The sequence below is a fragment of the Dipodomys merriami genome, unplaced genomic scaffold, assembly GCF_024711535.1.
Source record: "Dipodomys merriami isolate MVZ:Mamm:240054 unplaced genomic scaffold, mDipMer1.0.p SCAF_2, whole genome shotgun sequence".
In the NCBI taxonomy this organism is placed as follows: Eukaryota; Metazoa; Chordata; class Mammalia; order Rodentia; family Heteromyidae; genus Dipodomys; species Dipodomys merriami.
Window position 1 is genome coordinate 119110779 of NW_027203381.1, and position 15268 is coordinate 119126046.

General features: G+C 47.7%; 1 protein-coding gene across 1 annotated transcript in view; it reads right to left on the reverse strand.

Moving 5' to 3' along the window:
• Dscam (DS cell adhesion molecule) overlaps positions 1–15268 on the reverse strand; it is a 448055-nt gene that overhangs the window by 245077 nt on the left and 187710 nt on the right. The gene's annotated exons all lie outside the window — the stretch shown is intronic.

Here is a 15268-nt window from a genome sequence, read left to right on the forward strand (position 1 = left end):
GCAGTCTCCCCCATGATCTCCCCCGTGGGTCTCCCCGCGGTCTCCCCGCAGTCTCCCCCCAGTCTCCCCCGCAGTCTCCCCGTGGGTCTCCCCGCAGTCTCCCCCGCGGTCTCCCCCGCGGGTCTCCCCCGTGGGTCTCCCCCTGGGTCTCCCCCGCGGGTCTCCCCCGTGGGTCTCCCCCGCGGTCTCCCCGTGGGTCTCCCCCGCGGTCCCCCGTGGTCTCCCCCCAGTCTCCCCCGCGGTCTCCCCCGCGGTCTCCCCCCAGTCTCCCCCGCGGTCTCCCCCCAGTCTCCCCCGTGGGTCTCCCTGTGGGTCTCCCCGCGGTCTCCCCCGCGGTCTCCCCCGCGGTCTCCCCGGGTCTCCCCCGCGATCTCCCCCGCGGTCTCCCCGGGTCTCCCCCGCGATTTCCCCCGCGGTCTCCCCCGCGGTCTCCCTGCGGTCTCCCCGTGGGTCTCCCCCGCGGTCTCCCTGCGGTCTCCCCGTGGGTCTCCCCTGCGGTCTCCCTGCGGTCTCCCTTTGGGTCTCCCCCGCAGTCTCCCTGCGGTCTCCCCCGCGGTCTCCCCCGCGGTCTCCCCGTGGGTCTCCCCGCGGTCTCCCTGCGGTCTCCCTTTGGGTCTCCCCCATGGGTCTCCCCCGCGGTCTCCCCTCTGTCTCCCCCGCGGCCGCACCTCCACGTCTGTCTGGTTTGTCACCGCATTCAGGCCTCCTTCGTGCGACCTCCTTCCAGGCCTGGCCCGGCACACTGGGGCCGGCGGGGCGCCCTCCTCTGGGGACTCATCGTGCTCTCCGGGGTGCGCCAGGAGACCGACCGCAGACTCTGGCCAAAGCAGTCGGGCCCGGGACTCCGGGTTCCCCTAGGCCCTTACCCGGTTGTGTATCCGGTTTTGACTTAGCCAGGTCCTCACCCCGGAGGACCGGGCCGCTTGTCTAGTTAATTACACCACGCACGGGACGAGCCGGCTCAGGATGCGCCTGGAACCCCACGGAAGGAGCGCCCGCGCCCCAGCCCGCGCTTCCTGTCTTCTGAAGGGTCCCCACTTAAAGGCCCTGGTGAAGGAACGCCGGTCCATGTTGGGGGGACAGTCAGTTGTGAACTTGAACCCCAGCTCAGCCATTACCAGATGGACCATTTTAAAAAACGTCCTCAACTTTTCCCAAGGCCCACCCTAGAGGCAGCCTGGTGTCTAAATAACATTAATGTTTCTTTAACACGTGCAAAACGTGTGGCTAAGGGCTGAGTCCATGCTGGTCCATCTGTGACACTGATGCTGAAGATGGCGGTGGTGATGGTGGTGATGGTGATGATGATGGTGGTGGTGGGTCGGACTACTCCCTATGTGGTCCCTTCCAGGCAAGAGGGACAGAATCTCAGAAGCCACTGCTTCTGAGCAGAAGCAGCCTTCCCTTCCCTCCCTGTGGCTGACTTCCCCTCCCCATCCACATCCCTCCCTGTGCACACAAAAGAGGTCCCTCCTGGGCTCTAGTCACAGGAGCAATGGCTTCCTTATCTCTGATAACATTGAAGGTGAGTACTCAAAACACAATGGCCATATACATATCCAGGGTTGGAAGCACTTTTTAATAGATACTGAACTCTGTGCAGGAGTGTTACAGTCTAGCGTGAGTGACAGACTCCGACGTGTGTTCTCTGAATGCCAGTAATAAACCATCTGATGGCTTCACACCATGCATGGCCACACCCGACTCGGCTCCTGCCGCCTGTAGGCTCAATATGCTTTTTGTTCCAATGCCAGGAACTTCTCAAAATATTGACTTGTGACAATACAGCTGTTATTGCAACAATTTCCTGTTTGGGAAATTGGAAGAAAGAAAAACTTGATTGTTCTGAAGAACCGAGACCAGACATATCACTATTTTCACACCCTCTGGAGCCATTTCAAAAGGCATCAAAGCAGATGGTAACGCGTATTCCCAGGACTTGGGCAGTAAGTGCTTTCATGCTAGAATTGTTGATTTTCTTTGTTTCTATATTACATGCAAGGCTCCTATGATTTTTTTTCCCAATGAACTTCAGCAAGACAATTTATAGCTCTTAGCACTGTGCCTAACACTCTTAGAGGTGTAAGATGGGGACGCGGAGTGAGGAGGTGGCATGGCTCCTTTCCAACAGATGTGTGCATGGGAACTAGGTGACAATGCGGAGAAGCTAATGACACGCAGCCTGCCTAATTGTGAAATGTAATTAAGGCAGGGATGCTATTCTCTGCATGTAATTATTTTTTAAAGTACAACTGCATTGCTTTCCTTCTGTGAAACGGCTATGACGGTGAAAGATATCACACAATTTGACATCAAATTAGTTGCGGTTTACTTTTTTTTAAATCACATGCAGTTCTTCTTAATTTTAGAAGTTAGAACACACATTGGAAACTAATTTCATGGAAAAGTAGACATGCGTGTGCATACTGAGATAAACAAGTTCCTAATAAATTAGCAAGTATCTACATAAAAAAATGTTCCCCATATCTGTCACCACTCTGAGATCTTAGTTTAACTTAATATTGAGTCTATTTGCATAGGAAATAGGAAACACTAACCATTTCTTGTGCATTTATAATGGGCAGATATGGTTTGGGGCATTTAAAATACTATTTTAAGAAAACTCATCACGCTTAACAGGCAGTATATTTATTTAAATGTAACCTGTTCAAGTAACCCTTATCTTACTTAAGAATGGCTGCCCAGTTCAAGAACAGTGAGGTTGTTAATTCAGATACTCCCAAGGAGAGCATGGCAGCTTCCTCCGAGTTAGCAGTGAATGTTCTTGGAGAAAACACAAGTTGCAGGCTTGGGTTGCTAAGATCTGCTGCACAGTATTTTGAGAGAGGTGGAGCCCGCGTTCCAGGGTGCAGTGTATTTCATCACCAGATATTGTTGCTCACACTTCACCATGCCTAATTCATTAATGGAATGGCCTATGGATGCATAGGCAGAGGGATGGCAGGAGTTGGTGCTGTGGCTCGGGTCTCAGGGAGCCACTGGAAGTCTTAGAACCCAAGCCCTGTGGTTAAAGGGGACAACTTTGTTTTAACTCTGTAGAGTCAGATGAGGGACCTAGCGAATGAAATATATTACTGCGGCTTTTCTTTTCAAGAATGTCCCAGCCTTATCCTCAGTATGATCTTCTGCATTCTTCTTTCCTCAAAACCCAACCCAAAAGACCATGACTTATGGTTAAACCCAGAGCCTTCCCCCGACATTTCACCATTTCAAAATATACTGTCAGAGAAAGATGTGAATCACAGAGATGGGGAAAAACTGGAATATGTGTTTGGTGCCTTCCCTAGCTCATCCATGCTGACAATGTCTTGGCTGGCATTTGATTAGAGTGTTGCTGATTCAATAGAGAGAGTTTAACTATGGAAATGTTACAGCAGTGCACACTGGCCATCACAGATGCCAAGGATTACTGCCCAGGATGCTGTAAATAATCTTGTCCCATGGAGAATATGAATCACTGCAGATCACAATCTCTATGGACCTAGTGCAATAGCTTGGTGATTTCTGCATTAAGGATTTAAAATCTTTGATAAGCATTTGCTATTTGGATGAAAGTTGTGATTTTTACCTACTCACAAAGAAAGAAAGAGTAAGGGGAGATGGAGAGAGGGGGGGGGAGAGAGAGAGAGAATCTTTAAATCCTTAATAATGTTCTCAGGGGTCTTTGATCGGGTTTCCTGCTGGCAGGCCAGTCTTGCACCTGGGTCCCGTCTCCATCTGGTGTAATGCCAGGCATGAAGCACAACTGTTTCTCCTTCCTTCCTTCCTTCCTTCCCCAGGGCACTGCTGACATCAGGCTGCAGTGCCTGCCTTGGTTGTTTGGAGGACATGAAAAAAATTGCCAGCACGGCACAACAATGAAAAACTCCTACAAGAAATGGTAGGTATTATTATTTAGAATTCTCCTCCATCTCTGCTACTGTGAGCCGTTCAGGGGCACCTGGCATCAGAGCCGGAAGCCCCCACCTCCTCTGCTCCACGGTCTCCTGTCTTCATCTCATTTGCATGCTTGGAATAACCTTGAAACTGGCTCCTAAAGCTTCAAAGACCCTTCCTGAGTCTTTCCTTCTTGTGTAGGGTATGATTTTGTTAAAAACCAAATCATATCCATCTCTTTCTTTCATTCACATTTTTACTATACCAGCTGTATAAGGAATGGTAAGGAAAGCTAATTATCATTAGTTTTTGAATCTGCCTATAATTTAGGAATCAATGGATATATACACTTAACCAATTTGACTTCAGAGGACAAATAGTATAATCAAATATAGCATTTAATTGATTATTTATATTTATACATTTATTTTGAAATGTTTGAATATCTGTCTTTAAGTGTAATTAAATATATGGATGTAAATGTTGTTTATCACATATTACTATCTATTGATATATAAACAAACATACACACTCACCTTTTACACATTCACACCCACATTAGTAATTATACCTTTTGAGTACTGACTCTTTTCTGTTCTCATTTTTGGAAGAGGAGGTACTGAGGATTTAAATTCATGGCTTTGTGGTGATGAGATGGGCTGAAGTAATATCACTGAGGCACAACTCCAGCCCTGTTTTAGGGTAGGGTCTATCTTCCTGCCCAGGTCCTAGCCTGAGCTATGATCTGCTTCCTATCATTGCTAGATTATAGGTGTTCACCACTACATAGGTGTTCATCCCCTACTTCAGTGGGGATGGACAGGTGCCACTGCACCCAACCATGGATTAAGGAAGGATATTGTGATACATTGTGCCTGGAATGATCTCAGACAAAAAGCTTCCTATTCTCAAACTCCCAAATAGCTGTGACTACAGGCATGAGCCTCTAGTTTCTGGCTTTATTATAAAATATTTTCAATTGGAGCCTCATTGAAATCTATTGTATTTTACGTTCTTATGTGAAAAGTTATTTAAGACAGCTCACAAAAATACACATTACTAACTCCATGCATCATGAATAAAATAAACATGGAGCTGTGGTTAGTATTCAAAACACACAGCACAAGTTTGTAGCTGGTCCCAAGGGCCAACCACAGACGGAGGAAAGAGGGAGAGAAGAGAGGAAGCCATCGGGAGGAGCTGGGGGTGGGTGGTCCAGAGGGGTGTGAGCTCGTATTCTAAACTTCACTTGTACAGTGTACCCTGATCTTGTATGCTGACCATCATGTCACAATGCTGTAGCAGGAAAACTAATGCAATGTGTGGCAATGGCATGAGCTGCTCTTCCAGCACGCCCTTCAGCTCAGCCCTCTTCGTGTCCTGGAATGTCATGTGCCATCATTCATCAGCTCAGCACCCCTCAGCAGCAAGCAGCAGGAAACAAGCCCTCTTCAGAGTGTGTGCATGTATTGCAGCATCAGCACCCATGGCTGGGCTGGGCTCCTCCAAGCCTGTGTGTAGCTTGGGAAGATTTCTGCAACTCCCACCTCATGATCTGCCCCGGGCTCTGGGGTGTTCAGCAACTCTACCTGTGCTTACTGTAGGCCTACTTTGCTGGGAGTGATGGGCTAATGGCATGTGTGTGCACACCAGAAATTCAAACAGAGAAACTGCTTACCAATGAAAGTCTTAAGACAGAGGACTCTTCATCTCAATCCTCCCTTTCATGAGCCTTTTCTGTGGATTCTGGATGTGTCCTCCTGTGGAGTAACAAGCTTTTCCCAGGGTGAGAGGGTCTCTCTATGCCCTCCTCCTCCTGCTAACATATGTGTGTGTGTGTGCTACTATATGTGTGTAGGCAGAAGGTAAGGCCTCTGCCAACCTACCTAAGCAGACCTGATGCTATAGGAGGTAACACTAGAGGAGTCCATCTGATGACACCTATATGGCTGGGTGTACCCATAGAATGATGGGAGTTACTCATCTGCTCAGCAGAGGAAAAGCTTTCTTGAATTTTAACAAGATCAGCATGGGTGCAGAGTAGGGAATACACTGGAAAGGAGCAAAAGGAAAGCCACCCAAAAGGGCCCATGAAAGGTTAGGATCAGAAAAGGTGGACAAGAGGGAAGTAGAAGGGTGCAAAATCTGATTGAGGCCGAGGCAGCATCCCAGAGAGACACCGAGGGCTCTGGGCCAGGTGTTAACAGACTGCTTTGCTACTCAGGGATAAAGAACATGGAAAAGAGAACCAGCGTTATAGTGAGCTGGCAGGAGTAGGTTCTTGTGCACAAACAAAAGCCAGGCACTACTTGAAGTGGTTCTAGTACACTCTAGACGGGGCTCCCAGCCCATGTACCAGTGCCTTCCCTACACTCTGTGAAAGCTGACTGTCAGGAGAGGTCCAGGAGGTGTTGCTGGGACTATGGGTCCAGGGGCAGCCCACTGATGAAGGTCTGAGGCTGAGGCCCAGGGGTAATATGGAACCAGGGGCAGAACTTTTAATGCAGGTCTCCTTGCTCAAGGTTTCCAGGATCTTATCATGATAAGCTCTGCAGGCAAATCACTGCTCCGTCCTCTTGCAGGTAGCTAGCAGCTGGCTATGCACAGCAGATACCACACTCCCTGTTGAGCACCCAGGGTAAAGCTCTGAGTCTCTGTACTCCTCATTCCACAGTGAGGATAGAATGCTGTGCTGAAGGGTGCTTTGCTGATGGCTTCCATGGAGATGATTGTTCTACCCCTTGCTGGGGATACAGGAGAGTTGCCTTTCTATCTCTGGCTATCTCTCCATATCAGAAAGCTTGACAGTTTGAATAAGCAACCTCTCAGCTCTGAAACTGAGGGAGAGGAATATGACCCTTTGCTGATTTCGTGGGCACCAGTGGGTACACATATGTTCACATGCCTGGTTAAGAAGAAGAGAAAGCCATCACCTCAAAGGAAAAAAACCATTCATCAAAGCATCAGGGAAATGCAAATCGAAACTGCCATGAGCTCTTAGTTTGCTTCCAGAAAGAATGGCTGTTAGTAAAGAGATGGAAATTGGCAAATACTAAGGAGGTTGTATGAGAAGGGAACCCTTTCACACTGGGAGTAGGAAGGTAAATTGCTACCACTAGATGTTAATGTTCCTCATGACTAAAAACAGAGAACTATCACATAATCCAGAAATCCAACTTCTGAGTAAATATTCAAGGAGAATAAATCATCATGTCAAAGAGACCTCTGCTTCCAAGTTGTAGGACAGATTGATTCACAATAGCTAAGAAATGGAAACAAGCTAAATGCCCACTGACTGATGCATGAAGGTAAGGTAGTTTTGAAACACAATAAAATACTATTTAACCATAAAAGAAGAATGAAGTTCTGTCTTTTGTGAAAAGATGAATGAAATTGGGCATCATTGTATTGAACAATATAAGTCAGGTGCAGGAAGGCAAGTATGGTTTAATCTCAGCCATATGGAAGTTAAAAAAACTGATCTCATCAAAGCTAGAATGGAAAGGTGGTCACTGGAGGCTGAGAAGAGTAGAGGCAGAGGAGGGGTGAAGAAAGGCTGGTCAATATGTGCTAAGTCAGAGTTTGATAGTTCTAATGTACCATGGCACAAAAGGAATAATGATAAAGTACTTTCTATTTGCTAGAAGAAAGAATTTGAATGTTTTCTCCACAAGGAAATGATAAATGTTTTCAGCGTCAAAGGTGTTTAACCTGATTTGAGCATAAAATACTATATGCATGTACTGAACTATCACCTGGTGCCCCATATGTATTAGTTAAGATAAAGAAGAAATATCTGACCATAAGCTGGGCACAGTGGTGTGCATTAGCATCTCAACAATGTGAGGGAGCAGATGAGAGGAGCAATGTCTGGGGAAGCTGGGTGAAAATCCTGTCTGAAAGATAACCAAAGCATTTGGCTACAGTTCTAACATCTGTAGGATGAATGGTAATTTCAGGGAAAAAAAAGCAAATTATGCATCAGGCATATTGTTAAGACCATGTTCAATGAAATTAACACTAAGCTAGAAAACAGCCTCCATGAACATAAGCACATGGGTACTTCAGGCCTACAGAATTGAGAAAAATGACTGATCTAGCTATGTGGTCACATAGCCCTTCCAAGTGCCACTTAACCTGTCAAATGAGTAAATACTGTTGAGAAATCCAGGCTCAAAAGTACAAAAGGCCACAGCCACATAGTTTCTCAGACTTGAATAATCCAGACCAAAACAGCCAGTCTCTTCTGCTGGTGTCCATCTTGCCCTCCTGACATTCTACCTCTCCTGATATTCCACTTAACACTAGCAAGCTCCAGGAACACTACTACAGCTGGGATGAAGGCAGCTGGAAGCTCCCAATTTGTGCCAGCTTGTAGATGAATGGTCCCAGCTCTTAATTAAGAATCCAGTCACTGGCAAAGTGTTATCCTTATTTAATATGTAGTAGAGGCTGCGCTCCAATATGCCAGCTAATTCTCTGGAAGAGTTTAGAGAAACAATTAGGGAATTTCTTCCCTGTTACTTTTTTTTTTTTTTTCCCAAAGCCATATCTTAGACAATTGGTTCAATGAAGCAGAAATGCAATTAACTAGAGGAGCTACTTTTTTCAGGCCTACTGGCTACATAGGAAGAAATTCTTTGAGTCTATAAGCTGGGTGTGAAGGGCTGAGCACTGTTGCTTCTTGAGAGGATGAGGAGGAGGAGAAGATGTTGTTGTTGTTGTTGTTGTTGTTGGTGGTGGTGGTGGTGGTGGTGGTGGTGGTGGTGGTGGTGGGAAACCTTGGGAAAGAAGTGAGAGGACAGAACAATATTTGCTTTTGCCTTTTTCCCAAACATTTGCCACATTATAAGTAGATTGATTGATAAATTTTCTAAAGAACCCCATTAAATACATGTTTTTGGAAAAACAAGGCTCTGGTCACGTTTTATGGAAGATGTGGGAATTCTAGTAATGAACTCGCTTATTTTCCAGGCTGTTTCTCTTGGATGACTGAAGCTCCACCAGTTCTCTGGCAAGCTTCCTGGAACTAGTGACTGCTTGAAAGGTAGACTGAAGACTATCAAGGCCTCGCTGTTTGACTGTCATGCATGGAAAGCCAGCTTTACGATGATCTTTCCTGCACCTTCCTTCTTGTCTAATTCATATCATGGTGGAAGGAGGCTGTCCCCTTGGTCTTGGACCTCTGCCTCCCACCCTTTGCTGGATTCGTGTTCCAGCACAGAAAAGTTCTCTTGAAGCCTGTCCACTTGAGCAGGACTGAATTAAGGACAATTTGCAAGGCTGATGTGTTGTCCTCTGGCCAAGAGAATCTCAAAGCTGTTACCTCCCCACCCCCACCACCCCCCAGGCCAGCAAGTTTAATGGGAAGAGGTTATTCCCCAGCATCTGAAGGGGTAGGAGCCGATGAAACCACATAAATACAGCATTCCCTGCCTACCCTGTCCCTTGCTGGTACCCTCCATGAGCGGAGTCCAGTGGGGAGCCATGAGCAGGGAGCTGTGTGTGTAGCTAGCTGCCAGGGCCCAGAGCAGGCAGACCCAGGTAAACCTGGGTTATGGAGAGGCACATGACAGGTGCATGCAGCAGGCTATACTTCTCACACCAAGCAGCATGAGAGAACCTCCATAGTAGGACTGCCCCCACTCCCCCTGCTGTTCCTGACTCTCACTGAAATCCAGACCTGACACGTCCGAGGCCTAGTGGAGGATTATCAGAGTTAATGGACAAAACTACATCTGAAAGGCACACAACACACACTTTACAGTGTAAGTATGACTCATATAGTCATGGAGACATGCTTAGACTGACTGAACATGATTGATCAGGAATTAACATTTGAACGGGCCCATCTACTTCATTTACCTCTTTGTATGAAGTTGTTACTTCTGCCTCAAGGGATGAGAAAAAGCAAGGGGTTTGGTTGTTGTTGTTTGTTTTATATTTTTACCAAATGTGTTTGTTTGCCTTAGGGTTGGTCCTGTAGGCTTCATAGGTTTGCTTCCCTTTCCAATTAAGTGTTGGGTCCTTCCCTCTTACAAATTATATTCTCCATTTTCACTCACTGGAATATATAAAGACCTGCTAAGAATGTGATGGCCTTAGAAATCATCAAGGCCACCTGAAATGTTCTGGTTATTGGAGTAGCTGGAGTCACAAGCATGCACTACCACACTCCTCTACCCAGAATCCTTTGACAGCTGTGCAATCATGGCTTTGCTTGCTAGTGCTTTGCTTTTCATGAATTCCTAAGGTATTTTTTATCATTAGAAACATACTGAAGGTTCCTAAGTCAGAGCTCACTTGTAAAATCCATATATCCCATGTGTAAGCAGAAGACAGTTGAGAAAACGTCACTGTCTTACAAAAATGGAATGCTAGGTCTGCTGCCTTTGTTTAAAGTGTTCTCATGAGAAAAGAGGTGATTGACTTGTGGCCTACGTGGTACCTGAGAGCAGTGCATTCTTGGGGGGGGGGTAAGAGGATGGGGGACGCTGTGGTCCTGGTTTGAAGTGACATGGCCACAAGTAAGTTCTGTGAAAGAAGCAGTGGTATGCAATCCAGAGCCTGATTGTGTAATCTGGCTGTCACCCGTTGTTCTCCAAGTGAGAGGCCCACTGAGACCTTCCCCACACAGGCTTCCCCACACAGGCCATCCCCCCACCGTGCTGCCCCACGCAGGCCATCCCCAGCACCGTGCTTCCCCATGCAGGCCATCCCCCCACCGTGCTGCCCACACAGGCCATCCCTACCACCACGCTGCCCACACAGGCCATCCCCACCACTGTGCTGCCCACACAGGCCATCCCCCCACCACGCTGCCCCACGCAGGCCATCCCCCAACCGTGCTGCCCCACACAGGCCATCCCCACCACCGTGCTGCCCACACAGGCCATCCCTCCCACCGTGCTGCCCACACAGGCCATCCCCACCACCGTGCTGCCCACACAGGCCATCCCCCCACCGTGCTGCCCCACGCAGGCCATCCCCAGCACCGTGCTGCCCACACAGGCCATCCTCACCACCGTGCTGCCCACACAGGCCATCCCCAGCACCGTGCTGCCCACACAGGCCATCCCCAGCACCGTGCTGCCCCACACAGGCCATCCCCCCACCGTGCTACCCCACACAGGCCATCCCCCCACCGTGCTGCCCACACAGGCCATCCCCAGCACCGTGCTGCCCCACGCAGGCCATCCCCACCACCACGCTGCCCACACAGGCCATCCCCCCACCGTGCTGCCCCACACAGGCCATCCCCCCACCGTGCTGCCCACACAGGCCATCCCCACCACCGTGCTGCCCACACAGGCCATCCCCCCACCGTGCTACCCCACGCAGGCCATCCCCACCCCCATGCTGCCCACACAGGCCATCCCCACCACCATGCTGCCCCACACAGGCCATCCCCCAACCGTGCTGCCCCACACAGGCCATCCCCCAACCGTGCTGCCCCACACAGGCCATCCCCACCACCACGCTTCCCCACGCAGGCCATCCCCACCACCGCGCTTCCCACGCAGGCCATCCTCACCCCCATGCTGCCCCAGGCAGACCATCCCCACCACACTTCCCCCACATAGGCCATCCCCTACCACCATATTTCCCCATGCTTCAGAGAAGTAACATGAGTCGATCTTAATGTTATGCTAACTCATTCTGGAAGCTGCATGGTGAGATTGCACTCAAGGAGAGAGTCTGGTCTTACTGTTCAAACCCAGCTCCAGGAAGCCTGGGATCCCTGGGTCACAGCTAGAAGGGCCATACATACTATGATCTCACAGTTCTTAGAGGAAATCTGAGTGATGGATTTGGGGTCTGGGATAGAGTTCACAGTGTACGCAGAGTTCCATATTGCAAATGCTTCTAGGTAATGTAATGATGAGCAATTTTAAATATCATTTTGTATTAAATCAAGCATTTATAATGTGGAAAAGTGTAAAAAGAAACCCAACCAACCCACAAGTACTTTGAAATGTAACACAGGTTTCACAGGGGCTTAGACTGGCCTCAGGCTGCTGTGGGCAAGTCCCTAACACTCTAGGGTTTCATGTCAGGTTGCCTTTGGGGTGGATATTGGGGAGGAGAGCTTGAGAAGAGTTTGGTCTCTTCTGTTAGCAGACAGATAGTACTTGAGGGTCAGAAAGTTAAGGAAGCTATGGAATCAGGGAGTTAGGCTGAGCACCACATTGGATGTGCACCTGCTTTCTTAAATTTCATTTTTGTTTTCTCTGTTTTCCTTACAGACAATCCTGGTTGTGTTACAATATTCAGGTACACTTATACAAAGTATATTAATCAATTCAAGATACATAGAATATCTATCACTACAAATATTTCACCTTTCTTGGTGGTGGCATCTAAGCACTCCCTCTTTATATGCCTGCAGAGACAGCTCTGGGTCCTGGAATAGCATCAGACAGGGTCCATTCTAGGCTTCTCTCAGTATCTAGCAGCTGGTCAACTTTGGCACCAAAACTAATCCTCACATAGTGTTCTTGAGTGTGTGTATATGTGTGTGTATGTTCGTGCATACCATTCCCCTCTCTCTTTATAAAGATACAGGAATAAGGACACATCTTTCTCTAGGATGACCTCATTTTATATTACTGCATGGGTTACAACACTATTCCAAAATGAGGCCACACAGGACTTGGACATACATAAATTCTTGGCAGGACAAAAGCCCATCTCTAATGAAGTTCGAGTTCATATGGGCCTAGACACAATGAGTCAGACTCAGTGACAGACTGGTTCTCAGATGAAGATATGTCTGCTTGGTGCTTCTGCTATGATGCTTCACATCCCAAATTAACAGCTTACCATATCTCCCAAAATTGCAGTGATCATATAGCTAAGCTTTTCAATGTGGCATATTATCCCTCTACTGCTGGACAGTCTATAGCTGTTGAAAGTCTGCCAGTCCTGTTAAGATAAACAGGAATAGAGGAGGAAGAGGTCTACAGGCCAGGGCTTCATTGTCAGGGGCATCCTTTGATGTGACCCCATCCATGTGAATTCAGTGATAAGCAGATCTCAGCCACTCATATTTGGGGGCCAAAGTAATTACAGAAGTAATACTGTCCTACAGTATTTGATAGAAGGAGTCTGATAGTTCCCATAAAGGAACACTCTGGAGCCTGGGCTGGAGGAAGGCCCAGAGACCATGCTCGGGGCCTGGCTTCTGTGGTATTTATTTTTCTGCTCATATTAATGTGAACCAAGTGGCCCTAGCTCCATCCATGGCCTCTGTGAGCACTGTCTGGCAGGGGAACCCTAGGTTTCCTCTCAGAAAGACTGCTTTTGTATCGTTCCTCCTTTTCCTGAAGCAGAAATCACAAGGTGCAATTCACAAGGAGAAGAATGCTAATTCATTACTCCAGGTACTAGGGGCACAGGCTGCCTCTCAGTCAGCATGGCCCTGAGAAATAGGCCAAGGACCCCCTCCACCCTCCCTTCCCTCCCCTCCCCTGTGAAGCACAACCCAGCACCCTAATCAAGTGTCCATCCAGTTAGTATACTTCTTCTGGTGCTGGGCCAAGAGATATGAAAAGCTACTTCTTAAAATAAAATTTTATGTCATATTGGTGCATCTAGATGAACACGACTCAACAACGATTCTTCATTCAAAATAAAAGTGATTCGTTGACTCAAGGAAGTAGATTCTAGTAGCTATTTATATTTAAAAGGGTGACAGTCCTGAATCCTAAATATCAGACTACCAGGGAAGCAATCAAAATGCCTCATGAACTGATTTGTTGAATGGGAATCACTTTGTATAACCAAAGGCAATAAAATATTTGTAAGATTTATAAACTATCTAAAAGCCAGGCATCGGAGGCTCACACCTGTCATTCTAGCTACTCAGGAGGCTGAGATCTGAGGATCGAAGTCCAAAGCCAGCCCAGGCAAGAAAGTCCGTGAGACTCTTATCTCTAATAAACCACCAGAAAACCAGAAGTGGTGCTGGGGCTCAAGTGGTAGAGTGCTTGTCTGGAGCTGAAGAGCTGAGGGACAGTGCCCAGGCCCAGAGTTCAAGCTCCTTGACCAACAATAAATAAATAAATAAATAAATAAATAAATAAATAAATAAATAAATAAATAAATAAATAATCTAAGGAGGTGAGCTAGGAGCTAGGCACGAGTGGTTTTGGAAGCACCTGATTGACCAAGAGCCTTCCTCTATCCCAACCACCTGGACCTCAGCTCATTACAAGATTTGCTATGCTGTCCTCATAGGTGAAGACATCAGATCCCAGGGAGTGATTTGCCAAAGGTCAGGGAAAGGTAGAGCTAACTTCCCAGCTCATTGGTGGCGGCGGCGGTACTGTTGTTTCCCGTTTGTGGACTGTTCCTTTACCGCATCTTTAGCTCTGGCTGCTTATTGTAAAGGCTTCAACCCATTTTTTTTTTTTTAATATGCTTTAAGATGATCAGAGCTTCAGCTTCCCTGGTTACCCTGGGGCCAATCTCTCCTTAGAGCCATGAACAGCTCTACTGTGTCCCCAGGGGCCACTCTTGGAATTGCAGGACATTTCTGGCTTTCTTGCTTGTGAGTGTGTGTGCGCACGCGCCTGTGTGTGTTTTCCTCCTCCAGCAATGGGGAGTCTGCGTGCTCCCCTTTTCTTTTTTCTCTTAAGCCTACTGTTTCTCTGCCCAGAAGCTTTCCTGCCCTGTGCTATTACCTACGTAATAGCACAGCCTGCATTGCGCTGCCATGGGCTCTCTGTTGAGGATACAGAAGGGCCCCTTAACTTTGGGGGTACATTTTCACATATCCAGTGAGGGCCCCAAACCATACGTCTTGCCAGGCCTTGATTAGACTCTTCTTAAGCATTCATTTTTGATAAGCTTGATTTATAATGTTTGGTTTATGAATAAGAGATTAACTGCAGCCACTAATAAAATAGCCCATTTATAACAACATGCTGTAGAGTTAAAGTTATGGAAATGTGGGCTCTCTACTGATTTCTAGAATTTTCCACTCACTATTTTCCAGTGGTGGTTGACCACGGATAAGCAACATGACAGAGAACAAGGTTGTGGATTAGGACAACCGTGCTAATAACCGCGTCCTGTGCACGTCAGGACAAAGGACTGAGCCATGGCAGAGGGCAGAGGGAGCCTTGCACTCAGCTCACATGTCATCTCTGGGGACATGTCCTTGGCTCCTGGACAAAAAGAGGTGGCTGCTGCAGGATGTCCTGTGACAAGATGGGGAGCCGTGGTCCAAGCCCACTCAGGGGTCCATGGAGCCAAGGAATCGCAGTGGTTTGGAAAATGAAAGCCATCTTGGGCACAAGCAAAATCTGAGAATAGCACCACCCATATGGGTGGGGAATAGACGGAGACAATGCAACATCCTTAGAGG